Source organism: Tupaia chinensis, unplaced genomic scaffold (assembly GCF_000334495.1).
Source record: "Tupaia chinensis unplaced genomic scaffold, TupChi_1.0 Scaffold000048_1, whole genome shotgun sequence".
NCBI lineage: Eukaryota > Metazoa > Chordata > Mammalia > Scandentia > Tupaiidae > Tupaia > Tupaia belangeri.
In genome coordinates this window covers 5,462,294-5,475,262 of record NW_006159506.1, presented here as the reverse complement: position 1 = coordinate 5,475,262, position 12,969 = coordinate 5,462,294, and the positions used below count along the sequence as shown (strand labels likewise).

At 41.7% G+C, this 12,969-nt stretch overlaps 1 long non-coding RNA gene across 1 annotated transcript in view; it reads right to left on the bottom strand.

Moving 5' to 3' along the window:
- The window catches only part of LOC114009223 (uncharacterized), a 55,789-nt gene extending 45,340 nt beyond the window's left edge, over window positions 1-10,449 (bottom strand). The window contains exons 1-3 of the long non-coding RNA XR_003550668.1: window positions 10,290-10,449; window positions 5,480-5,691; window positions 4,469-4,599 (exon numbers count right to left, since the gene is read on the bottom strand). This is a non-coding gene — a long non-coding RNA (uncharacterized LOC114009223). The remainder of the gene's footprint in view (window positions 1-4,468; window positions 4,600-5,479; window positions 5,692-10,289) is intronic.
- Between the last annotated feature and the right edge of the window lie 2,520 nt (window positions 10,450-12,969).

Genomic DNA, 12,969 nt, shown 5'->3' with positions numbered 1-12,969 from the left:
AAAGAGATGGCTAAAAGTCACTATTCAAAATGATATGGGGGGGTTCTTATTTCAAACTTTCATTTTGAAAGCCAGTAGGTGGATTTAAGACTATAGACATGGCAAGACAATGTGTAAGCCTTTCTGCTAAAAGTGGGGGTGCCCATTCATTCATTCATTCAGTAAATTGCATATTTTTGTGCTATCCTCAAAGTCCTTTTATTTCTCCACCAGGTTTACTAGTAAACTATATTTGCTTTTTAAATAAAGTTTATTTATTTATTTCTTCTATGAAGGAGACAGACAGAGAGGGACAGAGAGAAAGCATCCCCAATAGAGTCCTGACACCATGATCATCAGCTTCATCCAGCCCCACATCCTGGGCATGACCTCTTCAGGGAGGTCTCTGGACACAAACCTAGAACCTTCCTATGTGGGTCAGCCTTGGGGAGCTTTGTGTTTACCACCATCTTGCCCCTGTATTGACTTTCTTGAGAGAGTTTTCAAAAATTACCTAAAGAACTGCAAATACTCTGGCAGGAGATGGCCTTGAACTCTTTCAACTGCAAATCTGAAGGGAGAAGAGGGAATAGCATGGGCATGGGGACTCCTAGGGTGGTCTGAGTTAGACTGTGGTGACATTCTACTTCCTTTCTTCCTCCACAGTCTCTGAAAGGGATGTCTCTCTAAGTAAATGTATAATCTGTGCCCATGAAAAAATGAAGTGTCTTAGAAGGAACAACATGTCTTGAGTCAAGCTCCTGTCAACACACTCAGTAATTCATCTGGGAAGTCTTTTGTAACTTTAAACAGACTCTTGAACACTTTCAACTGTTTAGGAGTATTTATTAACACAGCATGCTTCAGTGTCAGCATCAAGGATTTCAGGCTTCCAAACAGGAAAATTAGAAAGCATGTCTTGTTCCCACAACGATAGAGAAGGAGCAAAGGCTATTAGGACAACTCATCTCCTGTAATATTAAAAGCATCCTGACAGGTCAGCAGAAGGACCCACTGGAGCTGGGACTGGGAAGAACAGCTCTGGGGGTGGGGGTGGCTCTCAAGCAGGCAGGACACGGTCAACTTGTTACTGATCATGAGCGCAGAGACTGAAGTTGGAGAAAGGAAGCTGATACGCTTCTCCAGATCATGATTCCTCCTTGACTATCTAGTTTAAGTTTATTTCTTTCATGAAAGTGAGAGACAGAGAAAGAGAAAGGGACCCTGAGCAGGGTCTTGTGCTGCAATCCCCTTCCAGCCTTCCCAGCCAGCCAGGATCATGGATGTATATTCCCAGTGTGGACAGATCAATTAGGGAAGCTAACCCACAACCTTCCACATATTGTGTATCCAGCATTGCTTGAGCACTGAGTCACCATGGCAACACTGAGTCCTCCCCTTACTTGACTCTTAAAGCATGTCTCTACTCCAAGGAGAAAGATGAAATGCAGAAGGTCTTTGAAAGAAGAGAACAATGGGCAGAAACGGTCAGCATGCTTTTCACTTGCTCAGAATTGAGTCTGTTAATAAAAAGGGACTTCAAAAAGTTCACGAAAAAATTGAATCACAAGTTTACTTTGGTGCAAAACATTTTTAAAATCCATGTATAGTTTTTTTCATAAATGGCATTTTCCATGAACTTGTTGAAAATCTCTTGTAGACTAGCAGCCCCAATTTCCTTCACTCTCCTCTTCTCAAGCAGTGGTCATGGAGGAAACTGGAATAATCTCAGCATTTGTTTTTAATGATAGAAAGCGTGTGCGTGTGTGTGTGTGTGTCAGAGAGAGAGAGTGAGAGCGAGAGCGAGAGCAAGAGCGAGAGAGAGAGAGAGAGATCCCTGACACAGAATCGTCATGCTGTGATCTGTTTTCTCCAGATCTCCAGCTCCTCAGGATCATGGGTGCCTGTGCGTGGGCTGACCTGGGGGCTCTGAACCCAAGGTTGGTCATATGGCTTTCAGCCTTGCAGGGCACTTGCATTACCGCTGTGTCACAGTGGCTGGGCCTCCTCCAAACATTCTTGATCTGGCAGGGATCTCAAAAAAATATGTGATTTGGTCACAGGATGAACCTGTGTGCAGAGAGTGGAAGAGATGCACCAGTTCCGTGAGCACTTACTCCAGTTTGTTATGTTACAAATTACTTTAAAACTTCATTTGCTTAAACAATAACTATCTTACTGTATCTCATGATTTTGTGGGTCAGAAATTTGGGCAGGGTTCAGCTGTCTGGTTGTTCTGTCCCATGTGGCATTGACTATGGTTATTTGATGATGGATTCCACTGGAAGGTGGGCTGGTCTGGAGGATCCAAAACAGCTTCATTCACAGGTTTGGTGCCTTGGAGGGTGTGGTGTGCTACATAATGATCCTCAAGATATCTAGGTCCTAATCCTTGGAACCTGTAAATTTTCTTTTATAATGCAGAAGGGACTTTGCAGATGTGATTAAGTTAAGGATCTTGAGATGGGGAGATTATCCTAAATTATCTGGGATGACTCTAAAATTAATCAGAAGTATGCTTACTACAGTAAGTGAGCGGAAGATCTGACTCCAGAGAAGAAGGCTATGTGAAGGCTGAGCTAAGATGCTACACTGCTGGCTTTGAAGATGGTGAAAAGGATGTAAGCCAAGAGACACAAGAAAGGTAGCCATATTTGCCTGGAAAAGGCAAGGAAATGGATTTTCCTCCACAACTTTTGAAGAGAGAAAAGTCCTGTTGACACTTTTATGTCTGCCCAGCGAAACTGATTTTGGGTTTCTGACCTCCAGAGCTATAGGAAAGTAGATGTGCATTGCTTTAAGCCACAAAGTTTTTGGCAATTCATACAGCAGCATTAGGAAACTAATACAGTAGAGGTGAAAAGCATGCTGATTTCACACAACTGGTTGACTTATCAAGTGCTCAAATGTCGAGCATCCAGTGTAGAGATAGAGCTGAAATGGAGGTCATTGCATTAGACCCACTCAACACCCACTAGATGATGTTCTGAAGCTCTTTAGAGGATACGTTTATATTTGTTACAACAGTGAGGAGAGCGGGGACAGTACAGTCAGGACAACAGGGACCTGAACTTGGTCACAAAAACAAAATGGCTGATTGACTATATTGGTCAAAGCTCAGTTACCTTACAGCTTCTCATCGGTGTTAAGTCTGGAGGTATACAACAGCCTGTGAAAAGCACTACAGTTAAGACCTTTCTGAGTTGGGGCTGGCAGGTGGCAAGGTGGTTAAGGATGTTGGACTCCCACATGGTCGACTGTGGTTCGAGTCTCAGACCTGGTGACTTGATTTCTCACTTTTCTCTCTCTCTCTCTCTGTCCCTCTCTGGTCAAATTAAAAATTAAATAAATAAATAAAGCTAAATAAACTAATTCTTTTTTATTATTTTTTTTGAGAGGTTTTTGCTATAGGGCGCATGCGCTTGCCAGACAGACAGAGAGAGACAGAGAGATAGAAAGCGAGAAATCACCCCCCAGCGGGGATGGCCATGCTGCAATCCTTTCTCCTCCATTCTCCTCTCGGGATCTTGGGCATGCACACACACGCGCCTGGCGTGAGTTTTAAGCCGCTGGGTCCAGGATGTGAACCGCGGTCGACTATGTGTGAGTCCAGCGACATAGCCATTATGCTAACTGCTGGTCCCAATAAACTAATTCTTAAAAAAAAAAAAAAAAAAAAAGACCTCTCTGAGCAATCTTCAGGCTTTTGAGAAATCATAACACCACAAGAACAATAATAAAGATGAAACTCCTAATGCCACAACTGGAGACCTTGGGGCTAAAGCACTGCTTTCTGGTCAGAACCTCATGAGACTATTTTTCTCATGCAGGGCAATGGCTGGACATAAGCACTCGTAGAGAGTCCAAGCACTCTTTGTGATGGGGTTTGGTTGAGTTATTACCACCACCTCTACTCCTCTACTTTCCTTTAAGAGCCAACTATGGGCGAGGTATTGCACTAGCCTACTTATTTGCAGTTCTTTTCTTCTCTTCTTCTTCTTTTTTGGAAAGACGTATTTCCTCTGATACCCTTCCAAAAACCTCAGCATTTCCCTGAGTCTAGTGACCAACACTACAGAGGAATGCCAAGCGTTGTTGACAACATCATAAGAGAAGCTTTGTAAAAATGAGGAGTTGGAGTTCTACCATTTTCAAATTCCTTACATTACTACAATTTAAGATTGAGAAGCAGCTTGTTACTAAAGCTAACACTTCCGTGTTACAGCCTTCATGCGCACCTACACTGGTAAATGGGCAGCAGAGGGTATTTCGGTCCTGTCACCAAGGAAGTGGAAAGAGACAAAATATACTGAAAGCTACTCAACATCGTAACCCCAGCCCTGGAAGAGAATTGGAAGAGGTCATGTTTTGAGTGGGATTTTGTTCAGTTGTATGTAACCGAAAGCTCAAAATAGTTGTATCTCATTCAAGATAGTTATTTTTTCCTTCTTTCCATTACAAGAGCCCTGAATTAGACAGTACACTCTACCTCTGCAAGCATCAGGGATCCAGCTCACTCTGCTTATTGATTCCTTGTCCTTGATCTGAGGTTCCACGGTCTAGGAAGGCTTCCTGAATTCCAGTCAATGTAGTCATATTTCATTCATTGGGAAGGTGATGCTGTACGAAAATCAAAGTTTGCATTACTAAAGAAATATAGAAAAAAAAAATTCAGATTGACCAAACACAGGGATTAGAGAAAGGAACTGATTTCTGATTGGATTTCCACATATGATTTCAGTACGGGATTCAATGTAAGTCATGTCCCCCCTTTACAAAGCTACATTAGCATTCAATTCTTAAAACTACTTTTCTGAGGACAGCAGGTGATGGGGTGGCTAAGGTGCTGGACTCCCACATAGTTGATCATGGTTTGAGTCCCAGACCCAGCGACTTAAGATTCACACCCGGCACATGTGCATATGTGCCCAAAATCACAAAAGGAGAATGTAGGAGAGGGGATAGTGGCATGGCCATCTCCCTGGGGGGTGATTTCTCACTTCCCTTCTCTCTGTCTCACTTTGGTGAGTGCATGTGCACTATGGCAAAATAATCCAAAAATACATAAATAAATAAATAATAAAATAAAGAGATTCCATCTAAAAAAAGAAAGGAAGAAACTACTTTTCTTTTCCCTAAAGTCTTTTTCTATATGTCTTTTGTTCATTCACGTCTTATATAAGGGTAAAGATGTTTACTCATTGAAAATGCTACCTCAAAGCTACGAAGCAGGCAATCTTACTCTTACAGTTCAAGGGTTAAGAAGCTTATTACAACTGAGCCAGGACTAAAATCCAGATGCATCTGGTTTCAAAATATTGAATGCTTTCTGAAAATGTACCATCACTTTTAGATGTCAGGAAAGAATATAACCTTGATGTTACGGGTCTTCCCAGCTTCTCCTGTACTGGAACATTCTTTGGTGGTAGAGAGAGGTAATTTAAAACTGAGGAAGGTGGTGGTTCTGTAAGGTAAAGAAAAATTGCAATAGACTACTGACCCAGTCTGTCTTGGTGAGAGAACTCTGCCAAACTATGAAGGGGTAGTAACTCGGTATCCTGGATCCTTTGAGGGGACTTCCCTTGCTTTTATAACAGCTACTTCGTCAGCTGAATTTGAGTCACAGCCTGGTGAGCAGCTGGTGTAAACAATCCAAACTGATCTCTGGACGCAGAGCAGATGTGAAAAATAAACGCTTGGACCATTTCTATGCTGAAAATTGAAAGGAGAGAGAAACAAAAAAGTAGAAACATAGCTTGGTTTGGTATAAGAAGAATGTATTTTTAAAAGATGACACTTGAAGAAATTGAATAATAAAATGGCACTGGGCAAAGTGGGTATCAGGGTTGGAATCCGAATGTTTCCCTGAAGACAGGTATTCTTTAAACATATTATAATGAAATCAGATGTTAAAATATTTAAGCCTTAAATTCAGGTAACAGCATTATGCTTCAGATTTCACCTTGAGGGTAGACTTGAGTACTGTCTATTGTCTAGAAGGCTAGAGATTTCCCACAGGTCCTTCCCTGTAAGGCCCAGAAACATGGTAGAAATTCTGAATGAAGCACATCTATTTGGTTTTGATAGAATTTGAAGGACCATCTGCTCTCAAACAACTAGGTTCCCTGGAACTGTCTAGACATCTGAATAACTCTCTGGTCCCCAGTCAGGTCCGTTTATGCGGTCAGATGCTTCTGGACAAGTTCTAATACTGAGCTGAAAACAATGGCATGGTTTAGACTATCAAGGTCTCAAACTTTACCATGTGATCAAAAGTGTGGTGAAAGTCAATGCTACTTTCTACCCTGGGGGAAGAGGAAGTTGGTTGGATTTGAGTGTATTTTTTTTTTTTAACAACTCTTAAACCATCAGTAGTTTCATGGGTTTCATCCAATGAAACTGAAATACTATGAGTAAATCTAATTTCTGAATTCCAATCATCCATCCCCAAATCAGTGACTAGTTCTCATTAATGCTTTGGTATTTACGGTTAGGTACAATCACAGAAGATATAAAACACATCTGTTGACTGGCTGCTGGCATGCTAGTTAGGGTGGCTATATCCCACACGTCCAACTACGACATTTGAGTCCTAGACCCAGTGGTTTGAAAAACACACTGGGCATATGTACATGTGTGCCCCAAAATCCTGAAAGGAGAAGTGGAAGGAAAGGGACTGTGTTGTGACCATCTCTCATGGGGGTACTTTCTCATTTTCCCTATCTCTGTCTGTTTCTCTCTGGTGAACCATGTGTTCTCTAGCAAATTACACACACACACATACACACACACACACACACACACACACAGAGTATACCTTTAAAACTGACAAGATGAGTATTCTACTGGGGGCACACTAGAAAATCTAAAATGCTATTTGAATATGAGTTTCCAAAGTAGTACCAGTCAAGGAATCATTAAGCATTGCTCATCAGTCTCTTCTCATGAGCTCTGATAGAGGGCCACAGATGACTTACCAGTAACAGAACTGAGGAGATAAGGAGCATTTCTTAACTATAGAATCAGGGAAACAGTATCCCTTTTCATTCTAATTCTTATTATGTGTGTTCTTCAATGCTGAGAAGCATATGCATCCATGGAAAAGTTCTTTCTGGATTTACGCAAGAGGGGGATTCTCAAACTTTTCCATTCAAGGAGCACCAGACTCATCCATTCATTCTGTGGTTTTGCTGTTGATGATGATGATGTCCATTCATTCATTCATTCTTCTTTCAGCATTTTTGAGAGCTTTCTATGGACAATACTGTGCTAGTCATTAGAATAATGAGAGAGAAAAGTATGCTGTCGACACTGCTGTCAGGGAGAGCCATGAATCTGGACCACAGGGACACAGGTACAGGTGCTGCAGTGAAGTGGCTTCAAGGAGCAGTTCAAAGTGATGCAAAAGTTGATCACAGAGTGTTTGACTGAGGGTGGTGAGTGAGCATAGATGAAGGTGTTTAGAGCTGAGAGTTGAAGGAGGAGTGGGAAGGAGAGAATTGGAAGGGAGAGGGATGATTTTATCAAGGACACACCTTATTCTTCCTATCACTCAACATGGTTATAATTGTTATTACTCACATCATCATAAACTTTGTTCAGCACTGAGCCTACTGTATTCTGTGATCAGGTTTTTCCTTGCAGTTTTTGTTTTTTTCCTAAAATAATACCTTGTCTCATTTCTTTAATTGCTCTATTCTATTTTTATGTGTAACTCTAATATTTCTCCATTAAGTCTATAAAGTTTTTAAAATAGCTAATTGGAAGCATGTACCTCACCACCTGCATTTTGGGAACAGAGTGAGAAAAGGGGGCTGGAGTTCCAGTGCTTGCTCTCAACTTGATCATTATCTTCCTGTTTTTAGGATGATATTACCCACCTCTACTATGCCTAGTAACTGGAGCTTCTCAGGGTTAATTTATTCAGAAACTAGATCTATATCTCCTACTCTGGGGTAAGGATATTGGGGGGAGGAAGTTTGAGGGATTTCTTTTTTTTTTTTTTCTTCTCTTTTTAGAGGTTTTTGCCTTAGGGCACACACACTAGTTGCAGGGAGAGAGACAGACAGTGAGAGGGGAAGTGAGGAATCACTCCCCGGAGGCATGGTCACCCCACAATCCCTTCTCCTGCTAGGATTTTGGGCATGCATGCACACATGGCCAGAGTGAGTGTTAAGACACTGGGTCTGGGATTCAAACTGTGGTTGAATCCATGTAGGAGTCCAGTGACATAACCACTACACCACCATCTGCTGCCTCCTCTGCCTTTTAATAGACTGTAGTTTAGTTTATTTTTGACACCCATCTTTCCATGAATTCATCGGGAATAGGTTCCAGAAGCTCAGGCACCTTTCCATTGAAGTATGCGAAGTGTGCTTCTCTGGATGTGTTTGTTTACAACGATGTCAACAGCATGCTGAGTAACATTGTGATCTCTTCCAGTGTTGCCATGGGAACATTTCTGGGGCATTCCTTTTGAACAGTACCCATTCCCTTGATGTCTACAATATCACCTTTCTTATAGATTTGCATGTATGTTGCCAAAGGAACCAGTCCATGTTTTCTAAAAGGCCTAGAGAGAATAGATCAGGTGCCTCTCCTCCTTCCCTTTGTGTTCGTCATTTTGGTGAATTCCTGGAAGATGGTGATTCCAGCCAAAAGTCAAGGGTTCTATTAATAGTTGCAAAGTAGTTCCTTGTGTTCTGAAGTTGGTTGCCAGCCTTCTCTTACCAGTGTGAAAGTTGTCCCACTCAAAAGGAGTCATTTGTGTCAACTCGTGTGAAAACCTAACCAAATGGAGTTGGGAAGGCCATGAAGGGGCAGATCTCATGCATGTATACTTGATAACAGAACTGTCATACAAAGGCCACTACAATCTTATACCAGATGCAAGGACATCTGCCCAGCCTTTTTATTGATCCCTGTGGCCAATAATAATTGTCCCAACAACTTAGGTTATCCCTTCTCATTTTCTTTTTAAAGCCTCTGTCTCTTCTTACCTCACTGAATATACCAGCAGTTTACTACTGTAAGCATATTCCATATTGCAATGCTTGTTCACAAATAAACGTATAGTTTTCCTTCAGCACCCTTCTGCCTGTTATTTAGAGGTTGACACCAGTTTCCTTCTCTGCTGAAGAATCCTTTCCTTCTCTCTTTTTCTCCTGGGCCTGGGTCTATTCTATTTCTTTTTCCTAGGAGAGGGCAGGGTTAATGCATGGAGCCAGCATGCCATCTGAACCAGCAGTCCCCTGCGGTTTCGGGATCAGCTGGTTTCTCCGCCCAGCGGCTATGTCCTGAGTCAAGCCTGAGACCAGTGGGGAACTCACCAAGAATGGCTGGGATGGCTCTCATGCTAAGCATCGGTTCCCTCGAACTTCCTGCCTGCCTGCTTTCTGGCCTGCATTTTTTTTGTGTCACACACCAAAGTCTGAAATGTATCAGAGAAGCTCATGTGGAAGGTTCTGGTCCATGTGCAGTTTCAGGGGGTCATGTATTCCATGGAGTTGGAATAGGAATGAGACTGATAAAAAAAAAAAAATCAACCAACCAAACAAACAAAAACAAAAGAACGTTTTCTTAATACCCCTTAAAGAAACCCCCCTTTTTCTTTTACTTTCTTAAGTATTTTTTAATACCCCCTTAAAGAAAAAACAGTTTTTTTTTAATCCCCTTAATCAAAATCTCCCTCCCCTCAGTTCCCTTTCTATGTTTCTTCAGTAATGTCATTGGATGTGGACAACTGAATTGCAGATGTTTATTGAAAACTTCAAAGTATCAAGGTTTGTCTCTTGCCTCCTGGGCAGGCTCCCCATAAATCTAATGATCTCAATCCCTCATTGTCTTCCTTTTTTCCTTTAATTGCTAGAGAACATGTATGCTGGTGTGTGTGTGTGTGTGTGTGTGTGTGTGTGTGTGTGTGAGAGAGAGAGAGAGAGAGAGAGAGAGAAAGAGAGAGAGAGAGAGAAGGAGAATGCACTTTTCAAAAGGGAACACCTCAATCCCTTCTCCATTTGTCCATCTTGTTGGGATTTTGAGCACACATGCACATGTGTCTGGAGTGTTTTTCAAGCAGGATTCAAACCATCATTGGCGATGTAGTATCTGGCTTCCTTAACTGCTAGACTATGGGACCAACTCTCTCCTTGCCTTCTTTATGAAGCCCTGCCAATGGTGGAGACGGCTCCCGGAAATGGGCATGGATTTTGTGCTACACAATGAATGGGGATGCAGAGAGAACATTTTGGAAATGCATCTTTGGGAAAGGTCAATGTGAGACAAATCCAAATATAATATACACAGGCACTCACCTGACCTCTTCACCATGTGCGAAGCAGCCTCACGCGTGTGCATATGTATTCTTCCTAGTCACTCAGCAGCAGAGATTGTGAACAACCCAGTGGGATTCAGTCCACTTATTCAGGAGTTGTGCTCTTGGGTTCAGGTCAGCCATGCCACAGAGCAGCAGGGAGCGAGTCTTGGCAGCTGCTGAAAATAGGGATTTGTCATGGAAATATTGACAGACCCTTAACCACGGCAGTGCTAGGAAGAGCTACGATAATATAGTAAATAAGGTGAATGGGTTCGGCTTATCTCATTTCACAGCTGAGCTGTGTATTGCCAGATAAATCAAATCAGGGTAAACGGCTTCATCTAATAAACTAGGTCAACATATAATGTATTTGTTCAGGTTCGCACTTTCATTGATTCTCATTTGATTTCAGAAGAGATATTTCAGCTCATGTTTGAACGTGTTTAGTATTCATCCCTCCTTCTGGTAAGCAGAGACTGAGAGGCAGAAACGCACGGCTGGGATATTCTTTTTTTTTTTTTCTTTTAAATAAATGAAGTTTTCTGATTCTTGTAAGTTCTTCTGCTTTGCATCTTTATGTATCGACGTGGGGGGGAGGGCGGTGGCAGGACCACTTGGGGAGAAAAGCCGAGAAGCAGCAGAAAATAAAAAGCACTCCTTCTCTTCATCTGCATTTCCCAATAATGTTTTAGTGATGTTTGCTAATGTATCATTCATTAACCATCAGCCACTATAAAAAACATAATCTATCTCGCAAAGTGGACATTATTATCGCATTAAATCATTTCACAATATACCTGAACGGTTCCACATGAGAGGCCTGGCCTGGCCAAGCTCAGATGCCTCCAGGCCAACTCCTCAGCGGTAATGAGATACGAGGTCTGTCTGTGATGAATACGATATTACTCGTGTCAGTGGTTGCGGACTGCACCCTGAATATTTCTTCTTACAGGTTTTTTTTTTTTTTTCCCCCTCTATAGCAAAGTTACTCAGGCAAAGCACTATTAACTCAGTAAATGAAGCTCTAAAGATCACAGAGTGTGTCCATTAGGAGACAAGACGGTGACTAATCCAATTTTGCGGGGGGGGGGGGGCGGTGATGATGCTTTGATAACATCTGGGGATGGCAGGCCCTGCATTACAGATGAGGCTCTGTGCTGTCCTCTGTTACTCTCCCTTCTAGCTCCTTCTTCTCTGCCTTTGTCTAAGAACAATGATTGCATTGTCCTCTCTTCTCCCTCAGCCCTCTCTGGCAGACAACCTCCCTGGAAGGTGATTAAAATAATGTCCATGGCTAGCAGAAGAAACGGAAAAGTGTGATGACTGAGGGGAGGGAGAGAGCCAAACAGCGCGTCTCTCCAGTTAATACAGATGGGACGGTTTCCGGAAGCTGCAGGTCTGTGTCGTGGACAGGCTGGGCTCTGCAAAAGGGTGGGGTAGAAGATGCAAGGGGCCATTTACTCTCTGCTCCAGTTAAAATCACATTGAACAGTCTTGCTTCCTGGGAAATAATCCATACTTCCTCCCCTTATAAGGGCACTTGCTCGTTCCTTTTATTCTTTGGAGAACTGTAGGCATTTGTTTAAAATGCTGCTGAATGCACATGAGATTCCTGATACCTCTTAGCCCGGATAGCATAGGATAGCCAAGAACAAATATCCTAAAGAATCCAATAAACATATCAACGAAATGGAGTCTTTCCTTAATCTTTCCTCTAAGTCTCCTTCCCATCCTTGTCATCAACAAATATTTGTCATGTGTCCCCTTTAGGCCATGCCTTGTATAGGACATTTAAAGAGTTCGGCCAATGACTACAAAGCATGTGAAATAGAGGCCACATACACCCGGCTTAGCATAGCCACCACGTTGCTGAATGGACGTCCCAATGAAAAGCGTGTCCCATACAACTAAATGTGATGTTCGATGTTTTTAATGACAATCCTACGTTATTGCTTCCCAAGAGAACATCACAAACATATCACCCTGAAGACTAGCCTTGAGTCACAAAATATACTCCTTTCTCCCACAGGTTTGTTTTCTGCAGTTAATCAATTCAGAAGGATTGGCTTAATTTTCCACACTGAAAAAATGCAGGTGGAAACCCCCTTTGAAAGTCAATTTTATAATAGTTCCTATTCCTTTGGTATATTCTTAGTTCAGGTGATGTGGAAAATATAATTTTGAAAACATTTGGACTGACTTGTGGTCTTTAGAAAGGACAGGCTAGAGTGAATCATGATTTTGTATCTAAATCGATGTACCCTCGACTTCCCTCCTCATTCTGAAATGACTTCATAGGTTTTATTACTTTCAGTGAAATTTATTTATATTGAATGAATCAATCGATCTCTCCCTGCCTTCCTTCTCCCATGCCCCTTCTATTTCTCTTTCTTTTTCTCTTTGACAGAGGACTAGAAACTAACAGAAGGGATATTTTACTGATAATGTCCATACTCATACCAAGTAAGAAACCACTGGTGCCACTGTTTCCAGTAAGCATTTTTTAAAATTTATTTAACTTTAAAAGACTTATTGTTTGTTTGTTTGTTTGTTTTTGTTGTTGTTTTTAATAAATGACCTAGACAATATAACATATCTAGAAATTTAGAAAGGTAAAATATTTAGCAGAATGTTACTTTGGTAAGCTGTTGCATTACATTAAAAATTATTTCAGTAGG